The sequence below is a fragment of the Haemaphysalis longicornis genome, unplaced genomic scaffold, assembly GCF_048455015.1.
Source record: "Haemaphysalis longicornis isolate Haplotype H1 unplaced genomic scaffold, Haemaphysalis longicornis Haplotype H1 scaffold_1, whole genome shotgun sequence".
NCBI lineage: Eukaryota > Metazoa > Arthropoda > Arachnida > Ixodida > Ixodidae > Haemaphysalis > Haemaphysalis longicornis.
The window spans coordinates 266,425,713-266,446,769 of NW_027526203.1; the positions used below are offsets into that span (position 1 = coordinate 266,425,713).

Here is a 21,057-nt window from a genome sequence, read left to right on the forward strand (position 1 = left end):
TAGTTGACACTCAGTCCGAGCCTCTACTAAAATGACAACAAAACAAAACAACAACAACAACAAAAAAAAAAACAGTGCAAGCCAGTCTTAGCAATTAGGCGATGCAACCCCCGAACTTAACAGAGGTCTAACGTCGCCATCCGGTACTTGTAGCTCAACATACGTTGAGTATGACGTTGCTTGGCATGTCATAAGGCTTAACTTGAAAGTTAGTTAACGTTAAGTCTAAACATGGGACGTTGGGCCTAACTTCCCGCTTTAAGTTCCAACGTCACCAACCGGTACCCATTGGACAAATTCTCATTTTACGTCAAGCTGTGGCTCCCGGTTCATGTCGGAACACCTCGAAACGAAACTGTAGGCCTGATCTCCGGAGCATACGCGACAGTTATCTGCTGTTCGTCTGGCAAAGTGATGCATACCCACAGAGAGTTACATACTCGCAGGAGTAGTAGTGACAACGCTTTATAAGGAGTTTATGCTACTGCAGCGCCCATTGCTACAGACTGCCACCAGCAATGCATGCTGGGGCACGCATCGAGCAATAAACCAATCGATTAACCAAATACTTGGGACTCAAGCACTAAGTTAGTCGGCCACAAGAGAGAGAGAGACTAAACATGTGTATTGTTTCTTATACCCCTGCTACACTAGGGTCCAAATGTCATTTGAACCAAATGTCATTTGACTCAAATGGGTTGCTTCGAATTCCATTCAGAATCCGCCGTGCTACACTACAATTTCGATGGCATTTGAAAGCTTTCACAACTGTTCGCTGTGCTGTAGTGGCGCTGTCGTTGCCCCGTTCCGTTTTCGTACACTAATATAACAATCAAACTTAGGAGCAGTCCGAGGAAATGTGCACACTCGCAAAAAAAAAAAAAAAACTGCGTCTAAAAAACGTGCACACATACACAAAAGATTCTAAATATGGCTGTCTTGTGTTTTTTTTTTTTTTTTTGCAGCTGACCCATTGGTTTTGATAGTATGAAAATTAAGTATGTTGATTTCGTATTTTAAGTAAATTAACAGTGAACAAAGTTCCACAAACAACAATATTTTGTTTGTTTTAAGTACGAAAGTATTATATTTTTTATTGCCGATCGAAGACGCTGCGTCCGAGAGTGCTGGAAATGGCGTTTGAAATCTTAAATATCTCTCTCGGTGCTCATTTGGCTCGAATGTCATTTGAGCCAAATGGCATTTGAAAAACTAGTGTAGCAGCACAACTTGGCATTTGAGTCAAATGACATTTGGTTCAAATGACATTTGGACCCTAGTGTAGCAGGGGTATTAGTAAAGAGTCTTTAGGGTGGCCTCCTCATTCCAGGAGTCCATTAGCACGGGCCGCGTCTTCTGCCCTCTCCACCAAGAAATATGCGCTTGTACTCGAATCCTGTGTCCGTAATCGAAGCCTACCAAAGTGTTACATACCCACCGGGAATAGCGCAAACACGCAGTGGGGTACTGCATAAATCTTTACCCACAGGAATATGTGCTGATTTCGCACGATATTATGTGGTTGCCACAGCCAAACCATCTGTCAGTTTTTGTTGTATTGTTTTTAGATGTTTTAGCGGTTAAAGCCCTTTCTACATGGTGCGTTTTTCGTCTGCGAATTCCATGGAACGAACATTCGCACTTGAGAAGTTCGCGATGCCTGGAAATGTCGTCTACATGGCCTGCGAACGTCGCGATTTTCGCACTTCAGAGGCACATTGTTTGCAGACCGAATTAGGCCTGCCACGAGCAAAGCTTGTTGCGATGTTAAAAAAAAATAAGTTTTATTGTACTTTCTGGGGAAGTTGTTGTTGATAAACTTTATTGTCACACACACACACACACACACACACACACACACACACACACACACACACACACACACACACACACACACACACACACACACACACACACACACACACACACACACAAAAAAAACGACCCTCAAAGTCCGGAGTTCTGAAAGGGAAAAAAAATCATCTATACAGACGGGAGGACATGACGAACGTGAGCCACCAGAGCTCGCCACCAGGCCGTTCGGTCCGGTCCCTCCGGCGGCGCGAGCCAGTCTTGGAGAGAAGAGGGAGGAGGTGAAAGGGATTTAAGATGAGTTGAGAGTGATGGTTGCGAAGCAAAACAGTCCCAAAGAACATGCGGCGAGTTGGGAAAGCCAGAACACTTAGAGCACCGTGCAGGGCTGCGATGGCCTTCTAATCGATATAGTATGTGTGGGGTTGGAAGGCTGTCCGTTTGCGCTTGCCGGATAAGACAAGCATCTGCCCGGGGTAACAGGTGAGAGGGAGACGGTAGAGTCTGCCTATTGCTAACTAACTCGGTCTGGCGTCGATGTAGACGGGCTTGTCGCGCCTGCGTGGGTGGGTGGAAAGGGGTTGGCCAGGGCGTCTCAGAGTCTCCCGTTTGGGACGGAGCACGGGAGGGATGATGCGCCAGCTCGTTGCCCGGGACGCCTGCGTGACGAGGAACCCAGTCCAGCACGTAACTAGTACCAGTGTGTTTTGGCCAGATGAATGTGAAGTGTACGCATCATATTGATGGGAAGCAACTGCTCCTGGAACAAGCGGAGAGCATCCTGACTGTCACTGAGAATCACGTGGTTACCGGGAGTGCCTTAAGGATAAGATGGCGTCAGTGATTGCTTGAGCCTCGAGAGACAGGACGGAAGGAACGCCCGAGTATCTTTTCTGCAAGGGCGGGTGGCCAGGACGAACAACTGTTTCAGACTGTTTTGCAGTAAATATGGGTTTATTAGCGGTTTCATTTAACAATCGCCAATTATTTTTCAATATACGCACACATATAAGGGAAGACAAACGCAGCAAGCAACCATGGGTTCGCTTGTTGTTCGTGCCTAGCACATTTTGGTGCACCTCGGACAGTTCTTCTTCGGTTATTATGTACTTCTTCCGAACTGCTGTGATGCCCGCGACTTGCGCGGGCACCAATTTATACCTGTGCTACACGGCAACTTTCGATTGACAGTCGAACGCTCACCTTCAACTACTCCCTATGTATTTACAATGGGGCACCCGATAGACAATTGGTACAAAGGCCTGTGCTACACGGCCGTTTCAAAGGCCTTCGGAAGGCCTTTGAAACGGCCGTGTAGCACAGGTATTAAGCTTCGTTGAAAACCGCGCGCGACTTGTGTTGTAAACACGCGTACGTTTGTGTTGGTGCGCCCGCGCTTACGCCGCGCGTATGCAAGCAACGCCATCTGGTTGCTAAGCGTGCAAATGGTGATGCTGTGACGTTCACCTAGGTGTGTTTCCATTGGCCGTAAGTTCGGCTCCTCTACCGCCTCCACACCGCACGAGCGGCGTTCGTCGGGGATGCTCGACCGGCTCGACCGTTCCAAACATTCGGCACTCTGCCGCAGCAACGAAAAAAATTCCCCCGCATTTACCCGAGGGGGAGAATGTGAAAGTGCGAATACACGGTTGTCGGCCCGCTTGCGGCGCTTGCGCTCGGCCCCCGCAGCCCACCGCCTCGCCGCCTTCTCTTCCATCTCTTCCATCGGGTTTGTAGTATCACGTGTACACCACGCAGTTATCAAGCCGCTATAACGCTGCTGAGTCGCCAACGCACGCCGCTGACGACGTAGTTTGAATGCGTTAAAGATATAAGGCGCGTCAACACTGATATCACCGTCGCGTCCGTGGCTTGATCGGTAGAGCGTCGCGCTGCGGCCGCAAAGTCCGCGGATCGAAACCTGGCGCCGGATGCTGTTTTTCTTTATAGAGGAGCACTGCGGACGCCGCCGCCGCCGACGCCGGCGGTGGATGGTTTGGGGTCGCTTATAAAGTGTATTCACACTTAAAAGGTCGTTTTGCCGCACGAGCGGCGCCGCATCTGCGAATTCGCAGGGAAAACCGCACCACGTAGAACGGGCTGAAGGCGTTTCAGCTCGAATCAAGATAAATAAATATAGCAGCAGCAGTAGTAGTAGTAGTAGTAGTAGTAGTAGTGGAAGCATCCCAGATCGTAGGGGTTCGATGATGTCCGCCTCACAGCGTCATAGGGAACGTTCCAGAGTCTTTTTCGTTTTAACGTGCTTCAGGCTGATTATAAACTGGCCGCGCCAATTTTAGTGTAGGGGATGGACGCATCCAAGTCCTGACCTTCGGCTTTCAGTGATCTAGAGTATGGATCAGAGACCCGTAGTGTTTAACTTGGCCCGTTGTCTCCGGTTAAATAAGCGCACCATGCCTCGAGCGCTGTTTAATGACAAAAGATGGATGGTTTTGAGTTGGACAGCGGCAACCGGTGCCTTAGGAAGAGCATCCGCCCTACCGTCACACCAGCTGTTTAAATACTTGCCTTGATCATGCAGCCGGTCCAACTTAAAGCACGTATACCAGACCGCAGACCCGAACGCAAATCGAAATGGAAAACTTGATAGATACCACCCCTTGGATGCAGTTTGCATATTTATTTGTGGTTCTTTGTGTAAGGTTGAAATTATAAGAAAGTAATGCACCGACAAGACCGGAAGAAAGCGTCCATGGGTCTCGCAGAGTTAGTGCTAGACGCTGTCGGCGCGTTCGTATTACCCATTGTTAGTCGGTGGTCCGAGGCGCGTCTGCTTGCTTCACGGCTAAGGGAACAACGGCGTGGGAAACTGTATGCTAAAAGCGACGAAGGAAGCGCACTCACATTCAGCCATCGAATCTCTCATTGTTCTCGCACCTCTGCCTTCGTTTCGCCTGCGCCCCTCTCTTTCTCAGCTCGCTTCCTGCGGTCGTACCTGGGCCGCCAACCGTCGCCGTCTCCGATTCAAGGGCTACCGCCGGCGGCACGAAGCACACGGCACTGGAAACGCGAAGCTTCCACGCACCGGCGCTTTTTGTATAGTTCAATTGAGCCTCAGGCCTGGTTTCATAACCTTGTCGAATAAAGCGCTCCCTGCTCTAAGAGGACTTTAATTAAGAGGATCAAAGTAAAGTGCGAAGGCTGAGGACATAAAAACTGACCAAGATGCCGCAATAGAAAGTACAAGATGCTGTATTGCGCAACAGTCTCCGTAGCGGCCGGTTTCAACATGCGCGGACACGCGCTTGCCCCTTGTGGCCTTTCTTTTTGTTTTGTTTCGTTTTGGCCCAGAGGAATGAAGTTTCCTCATCTCTGAGAGTTTGAAATAGGCGCATGCCAAGCATACGAAAATAGGCTGTAAGAATTACCTGGTCGGAGGGAGGCTGCCGTAATACAACGACCCCTCCGTGGTTCCAAAGTAAACGATTTTGAACCGAGGAGTGATAGGAGGGGATCCTTACTGATATAGCTAGACGCAAAATTTCAGTGACAACACGAAAATGAGGTCCCGGAAAAGGCTGCAAAATTTACGGCTCTGCAGTTTGTAATTTATAATTATCGTGCTTATTTACTTGATTTTCAGTCTTCCGGTGTGATTTTCAGTCTTCAGTCTGATTTTCTGGCGCCCGAAACCTTGTATTTATAGGAAAGTTACTAATTTTTGCATGAAACTGTTGTGTGTTCCAAAATTATCTAAAATAGTCAGTCATCCCTGTCACTAAGAAACTAGTCATGAAGGCGATTCATTGCGCTCCCAATAAGCTTATTTATCTTTAAGTTGTGCGGTTAACTTCGCGCAGGGGACACGTCGTATCAGCGTTTCAGGGACACGTCGTATAAGCGTTTAATTATACCGAGGCAACGGCGCGGAATGAAAGACACAAAGAAAAAATTCTTCGAGAATTTCAGTCAGCTTACGTGCATTGAACGCGAAAGCTTAGCGATTATCTAATACTTCCTTACTGCCACATCGCGTTTGCGCCTCTTTCTTCGCTTTCGTTTCTTCGTTTTTGGACCCGAATTACTATGACAGGCTGCAGACTGGCCCGAATTCAAGTAGCAGCTTGCCAAGAGTCAGATCTCTTTATCGCGAGCACCCGTTCTTCGCCGGAAACGGAAAAAATGGTCCCGGAAAAAATGGTCCCGGAAAAAATGGTCCCGGATAAAGTGGTCCCAGTGACAATCTAGGAAAAATGGTCCCATGTCGACGTTTTTCACTTTAAGTTACTCTGATCTGAACGTTTTCGCGGTTTTGACTTTCACACTTCGTGTTTTAGTAAAGGGTTGAGGAAGGGATGGATTGCTTTTAATATTCTTATAAGAGATTAACGCCTCTGGAGGCTAAAATCTAACAAAGCAAATTGAGTAGACAGACAGACAGACGGACGGACGGACGGTTTGATGGATCGATGGATGGGTGATGTATACAGATGAATGGATGGATGGTAGGGATAAGCACCAATTAAAAAATTTAATCAAAGGAATTGGCTGACAATTTCGATTAATTAATGTGTTTGCCAATTGGGGAGGATTACGAAAAAAATAAAAAAGCAATACCAGATTATGAGTTCCAAATCTCCTTTTGTGCTATCAGGTCATCAACACGGAGGCGTGGAAATCATGTACATTCCCCCATTTTAAGGCAATATCGTGCGCGCGCGCGCGGTCGCACGCGTGTGAGAGTTTTTTCTGTTTTTTGTATGTATGCTTTTTATACTTTTACGACAACTTATTGCTACCTACGCTATTCTATGACCAACAATCGTGGTACCTCCGCTGATTCCGTATTTTTGTGCAAATTCATGGTGTTAAGCGGTAAGTTTTCACATTTTTTTCTAGTGTTTCCTTCTTTGTTTTGAGAAATTTTTATTGTCTTTGTTTTGGAGGGATACATGTGGTCTATCTTGTAAGCTTACATTTATAACTTTTTATTGTTCTATTTTTTTTCTTTTTCTTTGTATGAATTATTCCCTTCCCCGCTAGGGCATTCCTTGTAATCGTATCTTTGGTATATTATACCCCAAAATATAAAATATTGATGCAGTACATAAAACGCCATTAAAATTATAGTATAGTGAGTATCAGACCTAGCAAAACACCGTGCTTAAAACAATGCATACAACTATCATCAAGAAGAGCGTAAAAATAAACTCAGAACATTCCTTTTAGGGCTCTTTTCTATCACGTCGGAACTATTGACGGCCGGGCCCATGAAATCAAGCGCCAGCCGGCCCGGGCCCGCGGCATTCAGCCTAGACCCGGCCTGGGCTCGCCGGCCGGGCCGGGCCCGGGCTTTCGGGTAAGCACTTGCCCGTGCAGTGCTCTAATACACACTACTGGTTTGAAACAGAGATGCGCTGAGATTTATGCATGCCATTTGTGGTTGAGAGGTAACCAATGGGAAACATCTGTCCATTAAGCTAGCGTAACGGCAAATTAGTAAATAAATGTGGGAGAGGCAATGAAAGCAACACAACCAGAATTTGGGTAACCCAAACGTTCATGGTTCGATTAACCTGCTTTACTCGAACAACACTACTTTTTCCGGCCTTGGCTTCGGGAACAATTTTACCGGGACCAACTTTTCCGGGACCATTTCTTCCGGGACCATTTTTTCCGGGACCATTTTTTCCTACACCCGTTCTTCGCACGTGCCGCGCCACAGATTGTCACGGCGCACGCATCAGGCAAATTCGTGTTCCATTCTGGCAGAGTGCCGGTTTACAGCTGTAGTTAATGCACCTGGCTGCTGCCCAGTCGACCCGGGGTTAAATCCCCCACGAACACAGAGTATTTTCTCTTTACAGAGGCTGCCGTTTTGGTACCATTCGTGTTGACGCCGACAACGACGACTACGACAACGTTCCCTTTCGCGTTTGATAAGACAACTAAGGCTTTCGCCTTTGAAGTGAAAGGTAGAGAAATAGAGCTATGTGAGTACGGGTGGAACATGCGTGGATAAGATACGACGGCGATTACACCGCCCGAGAGCAGCTTCCCGAAAGAGCCCGGCTCATCACAAAACGTCACCAAGGTCCATGTCCTGAAGAAATACGAGACAGGCGCGATATCTGCTGTCTCTCGAAAATGCAGTGCTATTTGTGTGTACATCCTCTACTTAAGGAGGTGAAGGAACTTTCTGTCGCGGATTCTTTTCTGCGCTGAATTCGAAAAGTGGATAAAATTGGAACATGTTGTGTTAGAGGCGGCGAAGATAGAGGTTTTGATTGTGACTTGTGACTGGTGAACATGAATGGTCTTCTCGCCCGTTCCCATTTACTGGAGGCCGGAAGGGTTGCACTCAAGCAGGCATTTCACGTTTCGTTGGCACAGGTGAACTTCGCATATCGTCTTGTGTTTAGACCCAACTTTGAGATTGTACTGATCTCTCCCTTTTTTTTGCAAGCCGCTACATAGCTCCGAAGCTTCTAGCAAGAACTACCCGCAGTTCCCACCCGTGTGTGTATTTGGAAGGAGTTCCGGATATCCTCAGTATTTTTATTTCCTCTGGGCACAACTCGCCGTTGCTCCACCAAGGCCGCGCGCATTTAGGCGCAACTGTTACAGGGAGTTAGGAATGGTATGATTTTAAGCCTCTTCTGTGAAAAGTTTGTAACCAGAGCGTACCTTAAAATATCTATCAGCCCCGAAATAAAACGCCCTTTATCGCGTTGGAATGCGACGTGCTACAACATAATTAGCATAAGATTTTCACACTACACGTTTTCTTTATACAGAAAAATATTTACAGATATATACACTTCAAGGGGCATACAATTAATAGGCTACAGAGCTAAATTTAAATTGATCAAGAAGAGATTCTTTATTTGAAGGCAAAAGCGGGAGGGAATATGTCAAGTGAGAGGAACACGAGCTACCACTCTGAATGCATCCACTGTGGCGGAAAGTCCAGGTCAACCCTCCTCCTCATCATATGTCCTCCGGTTTCTGAAGGCACCGGTCCCCGGAGGATGAGGGTGCAGATAATGAAGTACTGTGGGCGGTACGCAGACTAACGCTGACCCTGAAGGACCAGAGGATGCGGGCTCACACGCCCTGAGCACACTGGATGGGCACCCCAATGACAGCCGCGAAGACCATCCGCTTTTTCTTGCAAACAACTACGTTCGAGCCCCGCAGGTTCAGCATGCCGTCGCTCAGAGGAGCTTTCTGCGAGGTGCCAACTCTGGCGTGACTCGCATCGGGAGCTCAGACGTCAAGGGAACGAAGTAGCCTAGGATGCCCAGGAACACCAGACCACAGTCGCCGCTGAAATGGCTCCAGTTCGTCTTGGTCTTACATTTCACTTCTTCGGCCGAGGTAGGAAGGGGACATCCGATGGGTCCAGACAATGTTTCAATGGCTGCGTCCTGCCGCGCAGTCCCCTCAACGAGCGAAGTCTGTCCATACGCATGACAAGCCAGGCTTTCGTGGGCGCGGGGAAGACTTCGCGAAGTTTATTACCATTACGTCGGTGGCTGCTGCTGCTTCGGATACGGGCGCTTATTACACACAACAGCTCTAAGCTACTCCACGCCGACAATTATAAGCGCTGTGGCTTTCTTTGACACGTTAAAAGAATTAATTCTAATCACGGAGGAACGCGCACACAGCACGAGCGATGCAAGCGGAAGCAATTGGATGAAGGTGATGATAATAACATTGACGAAAAAGCCCCAGGAGGGGATAGACAAAATAAACGTACTATTAAACCCTATAAAGAGCTGCAGCGAGGCGTCATCATCACGAGATGCCTTGAACTCAGGCCGCGTCGACAGTCCTTCCTAACTAGCGTATCGGAGCTGGCCAAGGCTATTTTCCAAAGTTCGGGGCAAAGGAGGAGCTAGGAGGGGGGGGGCCTAATGTTTATTGGTCTAGTCAACCACTATGTGTACAAAAAGATCCTGCAACGCTTTTTCAATTTTTTTTCTAAACCTTAAATGCTTGCAGAACGTACTCGACAACCACATCAAGACTTAGAATAAGGGGTCACAAACTACATGAGCCAAACAGTGCTGCTGTCTGCTCATCGGATAACTTTGAAATTTGCTCAGATTTTCCTCCCATTGACGGTCTTGACGCTCTTGGAGCGCTAGAATGACGTCATTAGGGCGGTGTAGCGGCTATCGGCCAGCTTACCTTCAGTCGCAGCAATGAAGGCATTCGCAACCCAGTATTCGCAAGGCCACCCCAACATTTTTCTTCGCTGTGATTACCGACGTCTCAAACCGCGAACGGGAAAATTGGAATTTCGGAGCTTGTCTAAGCGTTTTACCATAGAAAATGAAAACAGGAACTGGGCAAGTAAATCTAAAGAAGTGTTGGGAACTGCTGCTAGGACATCTTGTTGGAAATACAAAACCTTTTTAAAAGGACCCTGAAACACTTTCCTCTACTTTTCTCTTAATCTTAAAGGCTTTCTGACTGTAGTCAACAAACGCATCCAGTGCTTAGAATAGGGGGTCACGAAGTACCTCAGCCAAAAATTACTGCTCCTATGCCAACAATATAACTTAAAAACTTGCTCAGAAGATTTTTCTCCCTTTCCCGGTATTGGCCTTCTTCGAGCGCTCGAATTACGTTATTACAGCGATGTCATTACTATTGGACGGCTTCCTTTAATTCGCTGAAATAAACGCATTCGATAGCCCCTTTTAAGAAAATCGCCACAAAAGCGAAGCAAAAACTGAAGACGGATTTGCTGCGACGAGCAAATCACGCTGAGCCGCTCTGTGCTGGCGATAACTATACTTTCCACATTGCTTCCAGACGCGAAGGAAAGGGTGAAAGTATTTATCGGAAGTGTTGCAGAGTCCCTTTAAGGGTGTCTGGTTTTCGGCAGATGTGCGAATGCAGGGAAAATTGCTTGGAGACAAAAAATTCCCCCGCATTTCCCCGAGGGGGAGAATGTGAAAGTGCGAATGCACGGTTGTCGGCCCGCTTGCGGCGCTTGCGCTCGGCCCCCGCAGCCCACCGCCTCGCCGCCTTCTCTTCCATCTCTTCCATCGGGTTTGTAGTATCACGTGTACACCACGCAGTTATCAAGCCGCTATAACGCCGCTGAGTCGCCAACGCACGCCGCTGACGACGTAGTTTGAATGCGTTAAAGATATAAGGCGCGTCACTAACACTGATATCAGCGTCGCGTCCGTGGCTTGGTCGGTAGAGCGTCGCGCTGCGGCCGCAAAGTCCTCGGATCGAAACCTGGCGCCGGATGCTGTTTCATTTTTAAATATAGAGGAGCACTGCGGACGCCGCCGCCGCCGCCGGCGGTGGATGGTTTGGGGTCGCTTATAAAGTGCATTCGCACTTAAAAAGGTGCATTCTATTGGCGTTAATTATTGACGAGCAAGGTGGCCAATATTTCTTCCTGATCTCTGGGTAGCTATTCGTGTGCGGGGATATACGTTATGCAGGAAAGCTTTCAGTACTGCGTAATTTCTTTGCATGAGACAAGAGGAGTCCTTAGGTGGTGTGGAGGGGAAAGTTTAAGATCACTCAGCCTACACAGTCTTACCCCCTTCCCCCCTCTCGCCTAGCCAGGTAGCCCAGTAGCGCTCTCGTGGCAAAGTATGGTTGAATCGCATTGAATGGCGTACGCGGAGCTCCACGGGAAATGAAATACACAAGTGTCGTTTGCAAACACATTCTCCAAATTTGCGACAGGAACTAAAGGAGCTATCAGCCGCGGTGGCTCAGTGGCTAAGGCGTTGTGCTGCTGAGCCCGAGGACGTGGGTGCGATTCTCTACCGCGGCGGCAGCTTTTGTGATGGAGGCGAAAAGCGAAAACGCTCGTGTGTTCGAGATTTCGACGCTCGTTAAAATTAATCTGCAGCCCTCCACTACGGCGCGCCTCATCGCCTGTGTAGCGTCGGCGCGTTAAACCTCATAATCGAACCAAAGGCACTTTAAATGCTACTTTCCAGAGATTAAACGTTACTCACTAAAGCAAAAAAAAAAGTGTTCACTTCAAGGTGTTTCTTTTACTTACACTTTCTACGGCATACGTCGGCGTTATTCCATTCATTCTGTGTCGGACTGCGCAGGGTAACACGACCTTGAGCGCTGACACGTGTTGGTCATCTGAGCAGCAAGGCATACACACACAAAGAAAAGGCCGCTTGCCTATTTCCAGTACATAATTTCCGAGCAGTGAACCAGCCGGGCGTACACCACCCTAGAGCATCGATTATCCTGTAACAGCGCTTCTCCGAAGCCGTGCGCGATCTTTTCCTCGAAGGCCTTTTCCTTATGTCTCCTTTTCTTTTCTACCTGCACTGACATGGTGTTATTTGCACACTAAACTGCAGCGAAAAGACTTTTAGCGCGCACTCAAAGGTTGAAGAATTCAAATTTGAGTTCAGCGCACCGCTACTAAATATTTTGTGGGTTTCACGCGCCGAAGCTACACCTGGGCTATGGGGCACACCGTAGTGCGCCCCATAGAGAAAAGTCGACAAAAGAGAAAAGAGTCGATTTACAGAAACGTCGGTAAATGTGTTTCAGGGTCCTTTTAAAAAAAGGTTTTGTATTTCCAACAAGATGTCCTAGCGGCAGTTCCCAATACTTTTTTACATTTACTTGTCCAGTTCCTGCTTTCATTTTCTATGGCAAAACGCTTAGACAAGCTCCGAAATTCCAACTTTCCCGTTCGCGGTTTGAGACGGCGGCAATCACAGCGAGAAAAAATGCTGGCGTGGCCTTGTGAATACTGGGTTGCCCACGACCGCGGTTTTTTAGCTGAAGCTCTCACACTGCCAGGCACGACTATGGAACCGCTAGGCGAGCTTCCGCCTTACACCAATCGTCACTATAATCGTATAACGCAACGTGTGCCAAAAAGGTCCCTAAAGCGTGTGATACGCAGAGTGATAATTGCGCAAACGCTCGCTGTCTGGCTCAGAGAGTTTCCTCACATTCGGAACCTGCTGCAATCTCGTGCCATAAGTATGCCCCAAGTGTTTCGGAAAAGCGCCCGGAAGTCGACTCTTGGCGGCAGGACAATATAGATTCTCAGAACGTGCGTGACCTGCCTTATTCAGTATGGTTCAGTATGATTTCCAGCATTCAGAATGAACTGAATATATTCGCTAGGAGCGATCGGTGCCCCTCGGCTGCCTGGTATTGGGTCTATTGCACGCAAACACGCGGCACATTTTTTTACATACTTTTTTTTAAACACGGCGCGCCTACGCGGCACCCAACTGGTTCGCGTAGAAGTTGCTTCAATGACAGACTTCACTTCCCTTGAGTTGACCTGATTTGACGAGACTGACTGACTGACTGACTTGACCTGGCATGACGTGTCTTAATTGGCTACACTTTACTTGACTTTACTTGACATGACATGACATGACATGACATGACATGACATGACATGGCATGACCGACCGACCGACCGACCGACCGACCGACCGACCGACTGATTATCGCCGAATCATACCGATGGTCCTCGAAACTTGAAATTATAATGTACAGTCCTTCCCTGACGTACAGGCTGACTGTAGCGCGACTTCCCCTAATTTCAAACCTGAAGGTATGCAAAAGGCCTGAATGTGTGTTCACTGATATCTCAATATTTCCTAGATCCGTGGTGTTGTTCCATTCCTTTTTGCGCTTTACATCAACTCGTACAAGATACTAAAAACAAAATGTTTTGCTTTTTTGGAAATTATACTCCTAACGAGGTTAAATTGAAAGGATGAAATGAGACGTATTTTCACAACTATCACAGAATATTTTAGGTCTGCAGTTTTCGCACTGGTTTTTGCATGTGAACGTCACTCACACCAATGTCCGCAAATTTCAACATTCTACGCAATATCGCCTGTAACGAGGTTACGTGAACTACATGTGGCTTAAACATGTTGCTACAAATACCCGAATTGTTCTTAGACCCGTAAGAGAACGGATCAGTTTCGGCGTTAAAAAGTTCTTATAAAATTTCACAGTTTTGATAAGTTGAATCCTTAATAAGGCGAAAGGGTAAAACGTATGTCTTTCCACATCCTCTAATATCTCTTAGGAACGTATATTATTCGAATCAATTTTTCGCTAATGAGAACTCAAACAAATTTCTAAAAAAATTTCGATATTCGTATAAGTTTCTCCCATAACGAAGTTATATGAGTAACACATAGTTTTGTGGAATCACGCGCAGCTCTAAACCACTAGGCTTAGACTGTGTCTGGACTTCAAATTAGGAGAGTGCATACCTCACGTGGCGCGTAAGCTCAATAACAGATTATTTTTTGGGAATCTCGCCACTCAGGGTATAAGAGAAGGTTAAACGTGTTTTTACGAAGCCCTTAACATCCCCTAGTACAGTTCTCGAATTCGTCTCCTGCTCCCAAAAGCGGTTCGCAAAAATGCCCAAAAATTTCATGAAAGATTTTCCCGTTAACTACTACGTGGCAGGAATTAAACTGCTACAGGACTCACACGAGCAGCTCTACGTTTTAGCTTGCTTCCGGGCGAGCTCACCCAGAACAGGTTGGTGATGCAAGCAGCATATCGAACACGCTCTACAACGAGGCCTTCTTATGCAGATTGGGAAACTAGCACATTGCACCAATTTCCTGAGTGCGTTTTTGTGCTGATGTTACGCCTTCCTTTATTTCTTTTTGTCCCATCATTGAACCAATTGAGCTTCTTGTACACATGCTACTAACGTAGTTTTTACTTCAAAAAGTACAGAGGAAGCCGGTCAAAAATGCTACTGAGACGTAGAAGAAAGCCCTAAGCGAAATCACAGATTGATCGCATTGTGGAATACGTTAAAACCTCCCACGCATCCACTGGAAAGCCTTGCCGTTTTTGTTGTTGGTGGTGTTTCAGAGTAACCACAAAGATAGCGACAAAAACTTGCCTCGGGTAGAGTAGATTCATTTCATATCTTGCCTTTTTGTGCATCTCTCTTCCCCGATTCGGCTATCTGATATGTCGCCGTGAAGTGAAGCTATTTTATGACAAAGACGTATCCAGTAAACAAGCTTGAACAACGGCAGGCTTGAACTATTCGGAACATCAAAACCAACTGCCCACGAAAACATGCGGCGCGTCATAGCCCTACTTAACGTGGCCCCACTGCGATACAGTGCACACTTGCGACATTATGTGTACAACGTTTCCTTGGTATTTCCTAGTCTTCAGGTGTACAGCGAAGCCACGGAGGCGTTGTCTAGACGCAACTCAGCAGTTTACAGCTCTTCTTATCGTCCTGCGGTGGCCATGCAGCTCGGGGTCGAACAAAGAGGAGGTACCGTGAGAGCGAGGTGCACAGCGGAGGCGTTCGTTTTTTCGCCAAAGCTGACAGTGCAATGCGCGAGTCAAGAGGTCGACCTTGCGGGGCTTGTGCGGCGGCCGAGCGTTGTGCGCTTCATTTCTCTCGTTTTCCTCACAACCGACCTTGAACTACATGCGCGGAAGAAAGGAAGCGAGAGTACGAAGGTGCCGCTCATGGGAAGTTTCTCGATCGCTGGAAATCGGTTGCTACGGGCGTGCGTCCGGAGACGGACGCACGCGCTGCCGACAGGATAAACAGGAAGTTCCGCTTCAAGAAATGTAGGCATGCCCCAGATTAGAGCTGTTTGCGGCGGTGTTTTATTTCGGCACAATCTCGAGACAAGGCGGCGAGGTCAGAGGCGCGAAATTCGAGTGCAACTTTCGAGGAACAAGAGCGCGGCGGAAGACTCGCAAAAGGAAAACAGACGTTTGTGTATCGTCCAAGGCTAAGGCGTTCCCAGTTGTGAACAAAGGATTTAGTGAGGAAGTGCAGTTTTCTCTTGAATTACAGCTTCCCTTTATTGTATTTTTCTTTTCAGTCATCGCGTGGGCAAAACAGGTGAAGCTTCGGCAAAACGTTGAGTCATTTCAACAAGGGGACTCCAGCGTGTCGAGCTGAGCGATGATGATTCCACAGAGTTTCTAAAAATTCTGCAATTGATTTTTACAGATTGGTATGAGTAGTCTTCAGACGCGAAATAGATTCGACAACCGGGTCTTATATACATATATATATATGTATACAGTCGTTGAGAGTTTTGGGGAAATACGTTTACGCCTTTTTGAGACTCTTAACAGTGAAATTTCGATAAACATCGGCCTATTTTAAAGGAGCAGTGGTTTGGTCTGGTTAGTGGTGGGCTCATTTCTTCATACAAATAATCGTCGGTCAGTCATTAGTCAGTTAGTAATTAGCAGCTCGGTTACGTCAACTCGTTTTTGAAGATACAGATTAATGCTGACTGCTCTGGAATAGGCCACGATTGCAAGTATTTTGGTTACGCCGGGGAATAGTATAGACTCACATCGTATGAAGGCTTGGGCCACCGGACTATGCGGCGTCCGACTCATGATGCTGCGGCACGTACTGCTCGTTCATCGACGAGAGTGAACTTACGACGTGCGGGTACTGCGAGCTGAGAGCCACAAGGAAAGTGGGCGCGTTGCCACTGCGCCTCGCTAACGCTCTGGTACCGATCGAACAACTCACCTCTCTCCTTCCTCAGAGACGACCCCGCCACAAATGATGCACTGCTCACGGCCTCCGCGATCGGCTGCCGGCGCCGCCGGCAGCCGATCGCGGAGGCCGTGCATTGCTGCACACCTCGCCGCAGTTTTTCCGTGTTTATATGAACAAACGTAAAAGAAGAAACACCGACGGAAAATCCGCTTCAGCCATTCAGTGCAATGTAACCCTAAAGTTGGTTCACTCACGTCTGAGCAAACCGTGACATTATTGTGCGCAAAGTCAAATACCAGCTTTGCACTCTAGAGTGACCATGTTTACGAATAGAATTAATAAACGCGTCGCCTTTGTGGACGTGCACGGCGACGCACGCGTGGGGTTTCGCTGCTGACTTTCCTCTTCGTAATCACTGTTTTGCATAGCGCTGGCCGAGGCGAAAGCGATTTGGGGCCACGTGTGCGCTCGTTGGAGCCTGATACACAAGGGGAAAATGTGCAAGTAGTGCTAAACTGCTTCAGCGCTGTCTTAGCTCGCAACAACAAACGTAATCGGACTTTGAATAAGAGAACAACATGGAATACCTTGCGGCCAATTTCGTTAGAAGCATGGTAACAATTAGAGACCGGAACTTTAGGCACAATAAATCAAGGTTTTAGGCGCCTATAATAGGCATTGAAAAGTGCCATTTGGGCATTTGTAGACACCAAATACTGTCGTTTAGGCACATATAGGCTCAATTTGTATTTGCATTAGCACCATCTTTTACATTTTTTTACTTGCAGTAAAAACAGCGGTTAAGTCATGTGCTGTGGGAAAGTAATTAGATTTTCTTCATAAAAATTAGCCACACAACAGTTGCTATTTTATCAGATTTACGTGAAATGCAGGGTAATTCGACATCAAAAGAAAAGCTTAAAAGCCATGACAAGCCAGACGCATCTCAATGATTTGCGGCTTGAAGTTGTACCTCATTTCAGTCGATAATATAGTGTGCGAAAAAACAACATTTAACGTTCACTGAAGAAGGGGGAGCGTGCTTGTACTTCGGGACGCTCCATGACCTGATATCATATGGAATATCAGAACGTTTGGTGCTCAGAACCTCCCGCAGTTCTTTTAGCACAGGAAATCCAGGAATTTTATGTCAGACAGAATGGCAGATTGTCAGGAAGGAATGCCTCTATCAGCAACCGGTCCTTTGGGGATGGTGGCTGATCTGTCCTAGACCTTCGAAATGAGTTCCGCATTCTTAGCCAGAGTGGCGCCCAAGCTGTCACCTGCGGAAATGCTTTCTGCTAAGAGTGTGAAATAAGCATACGAATGGGCCAAGTCACGTAGTGTTCCGCCCCCGATGTTTTGAGCGGGTAACAGCGGGCTTGGATGAAGCACTATATGTTACTGCAGCTCGAACACACAACTGCGCATCGTAAAAAGATCTTAACTGCAGGTATTTATTCGTTGACAGAGCAGAACGACCCCGCCATTTCTTAAAAACACCGATGAATCCCATGAATACCCGCCGCAGAGGCTCAGTGGCTAAGCTAGGCGTTGCGCTGCTGAGCACGAGGACGCCGGTTCGATTCCCGGACGCGGCGGCCGCTTTTCTGATGGAGGCAAAAAGCAAAAACGCCCGTGTGTACGAGATTTCGGCGCACGTTAAAAATCCCCAGGTGATCAAAATAATCCGGAGCCCTCCACTACGGCGCGCCTCATCGTGTGCGTTGCGTCGACGCGTTAAACCCTACAATCGTTGCAAATAATTCTGTTATTGCTAGTTTACAAATGCCCTTGGAGGTTACCCGGCACGGCAAATGATGGCTACCACGACTAGAGCACTTCAAAAGTGCCGAGGTGCTCATTCTTATAAGCTCCGTTTCTCGTTCCTTCTTCGTCCTGCACGGGCTGCATCTGGCGTTCCGGCGGTGTTCCCGTGACCTGCGGATGACTGTGCACGTGTTCGTGGCGTCACCTTAAAACTTTCCTATGCCAGATTTGCACGTGGTTTGCCCCTGGGAGGCATCTTTGACCTTGAGTGGCATGCACGCGTCTGTGTCGCGTTAATTTTCTTTATTTTTTGTTTCTATTGCCTAAGCAATGGATAGGGAACATCGGCAAAAGTTTTCGCCGTTGGTCCGCGGACAAAGCGCGTCAGTAGGACATCGAAGAAAACAGCTCGTGTGGACAGGGGTGACGTCGGTGAGGTTGGCTGCGGTGTCGCTGCTGCGTACGGGCCTCTGGCGGCTCGGCCGATGTGGCGAGGTCGGGGTGGCGTTGGCTCGTGGGCGGTTTGCGTTTATCGGCCTGTTTGGCCCGGGTCTCGGATTTATCTTGCAAGCGGGGTGCGACAAACACCCCAGTGGCAAGTTGGGCGAGTTGGTTCGGGTTCATAAAGAAGAAACAACCAGCACAAGAAAGACGAGGAAGGCTACAAACACAGCGCTGCATCCCAACTGATTTTTTTATTGGAAAAGTAAACTTATATACACAAAACACCGCGCATGTCAAAACAGTTCAATTCAAACCCGCCGCGGTGGCTCAGTGGCTAAGGCGTTGCGCTGCTTAGCACGAGGTCGCGGGTTCGATTCCCGGCCGCGGCGGCCGCTTTTCTGATGGAGGCGAAAAGCAAAAACGCCCGTGTGTACGAGATTTCGGCGCACCTTAAAGATCCCCAGGTGGTCAAAATTAATCCGGAGCCCTCCACTACGGCGCGCCTCATCGCCTGCGTTGCGTCGGCGCGTTAAAACCTACAATCAATCAATCAATCAATCAATCAATCAATCAATCAATCAATCAATCAATCAATCAATCAATCAATCAATCAATCAATCAATCAATCAATCAATCAATCAATCAATCAATCAAGTTCAATTCAAGAAGAGATCAGTACGCAAGCTTGCAACTCATCAAGTCACAGGTTCTGCAAGATAACAGACTTCGCTTTTGTGCAAGGTCACAGAAGGTTGGCTTACGCAAGTTTCACAATTTCTTGATATGTAACAAGCCTCTGACACCTGCCTTGTATGCTGATTGGTGTGTTTGAACAACACGGTTGTGTCAGACAAAGCCGGTGTACAACCACACGTGTCGCAATGAGAAGCCAAGTTAGAAAGGGAAGAGTTCTGGATGGTTGTTGTTGTTGTAGTCCTTTATTAGGCGAGGGAAGGCCATGCGGCCAAAATAGGGGTAGGGGAAGGAGGGGAAGGGGGGAGTAGCCCAGTTAAAAAGATGATGCGTCCATGAAGACGACACAGGGGTTCCCTTCAGACCGCGGAGGTCAGGCTAAGGTGTAGATCTACCATTAGGAGATTTTCACGACCGGAGTAGGCCCGATTCTACACTAATCTTGAGAGACCACTCTCTACGCCGAACAGCCCAAGGGCTCTGATAAAATTCGGATCTTCAAATGGAGGATCATCTTCTGAGGCATCGGGAGGCATAGCATTGGTGAGGATAGGCCGGTACAGCAAAAACGCGGAGCAGCGCCAGATTAGGTGGTCAAGGGTGGCGAATACCGTCATTCGGCAGTGGGGACAGTAAGGAGGTGGAGACCCCGTTGGGTAAATCCATTTTCTTGTGATGTGGGGTGTGAGAGCTGCGTTGGCTCTAGCTTTGTTGACGAATACTTCCGCAGAGCGAGGCATCGGGGGAGCCAGAGCCAGGTAGCCAGGAGGGGTAACGGAAGAAAGACGGCACTTCCGTGCCTGGCGTGCGTGATCAAGTTGAAGGCGAGGGCAGAGGAAGGAGGGCGACGCGTTGTCAACCAGGGGAGGTGTACTATCAAGGCGCTCCCGTGCTGCATCATGTGCAGCCTGGTTGCCCCCATCCGGATCTGTGTGACCCGGAACCCATGCCAAACGGGTAGTGATCCCATTACGCGACAGAATGACAGATAATGCTTCAGCAGTCGTTTATTGACGCAACGGCCGGTTTGACCTAACAAAAGCCAAAAGACAACGAGATGCGATATACGACGCCTACAGCACACGCAACATACTTGTACTTGTGGTTGGCAGTGCACTTATTAACAACGGACTTTTTATTGCTGTCTGTTTTTTTGGCAACCAGTGGTTGTCGCGCCCGGCCGTGGTTCGTCCTGGGGGCCTTTTACCCGTGGCGTGCAGCGGTCCTCAGTTTCAGCCATGGAATAGAATCGTTATCGTTGGCGACGTCGTTTGTGCGACAACATCAGCGTGATTTCGAAACAGGGAAGGAAGCGAAGGGATGACTTTTTAATGCTGTCAATTGTGCGCAGACGACCCTATGTCTGCCTACCCGAAGCGGTGGCTTAGTGGCTAAGGCGTCGTGCTGCTGAGCCCAAGGACGTGGGTTCGATTGCAGGCCGCGGCGGCCGCTTTTCTGATGGAGGCGAAAAGCGAAAACGCCCGTGTGTTCGAGATTCGAAGATCCACAGGTGGTCAAAATTAATCCGGAGCCCTCCACTATGGCGCGCCACAACGCCCCTGTATACGCGTCGGTGCGTAACACCTCATAATGTATATAATAATTTTTCGAAACATGCTTCCGGGCCTCTTTAAATGAAAACTGGCGGTGGCACTGAGACGGAACGCCACGAGCACACCGGTGTCAGAACCTTGTCCGCAGGCACCGCGGATAACTTATGCTTACACCAGAAAAGCATCCACTTAGCAGCTATCCTGAATGTCTTATATCACGAAAGGTTAAGCCGTAGAGCATGCCTTAGACATGTGGCAAATATATTTTTAAAGAGCACTCCAAGGTAAAAAACAAAGCAT

The 21,057-nt window shown here is 48.0% G+C and overlaps 1 protein-coding gene and 1 long non-coding RNA gene across 2 annotated transcripts in view; one reads left to right on the forward strand and one right to left on the reverse strand.

The window, feature by feature from the left end:
* Positions 1–21,057, reverse strand: part of LOC144145404 (long-chain-fatty-acid--CoA ligase 1) — a 130,521-nt gene that overhangs the window by 101,113 nt on the left and 8,351 nt on the right. The window lies entirely within an intron of this gene.
* Positions 1–21,057, forward strand: part of LOC144145445 (uncharacterized) — a 61,617-nt gene that overhangs the window by 40,019 nt on the left and 541 nt on the right. The gene's annotated exons all lie outside the window — the stretch shown is intronic.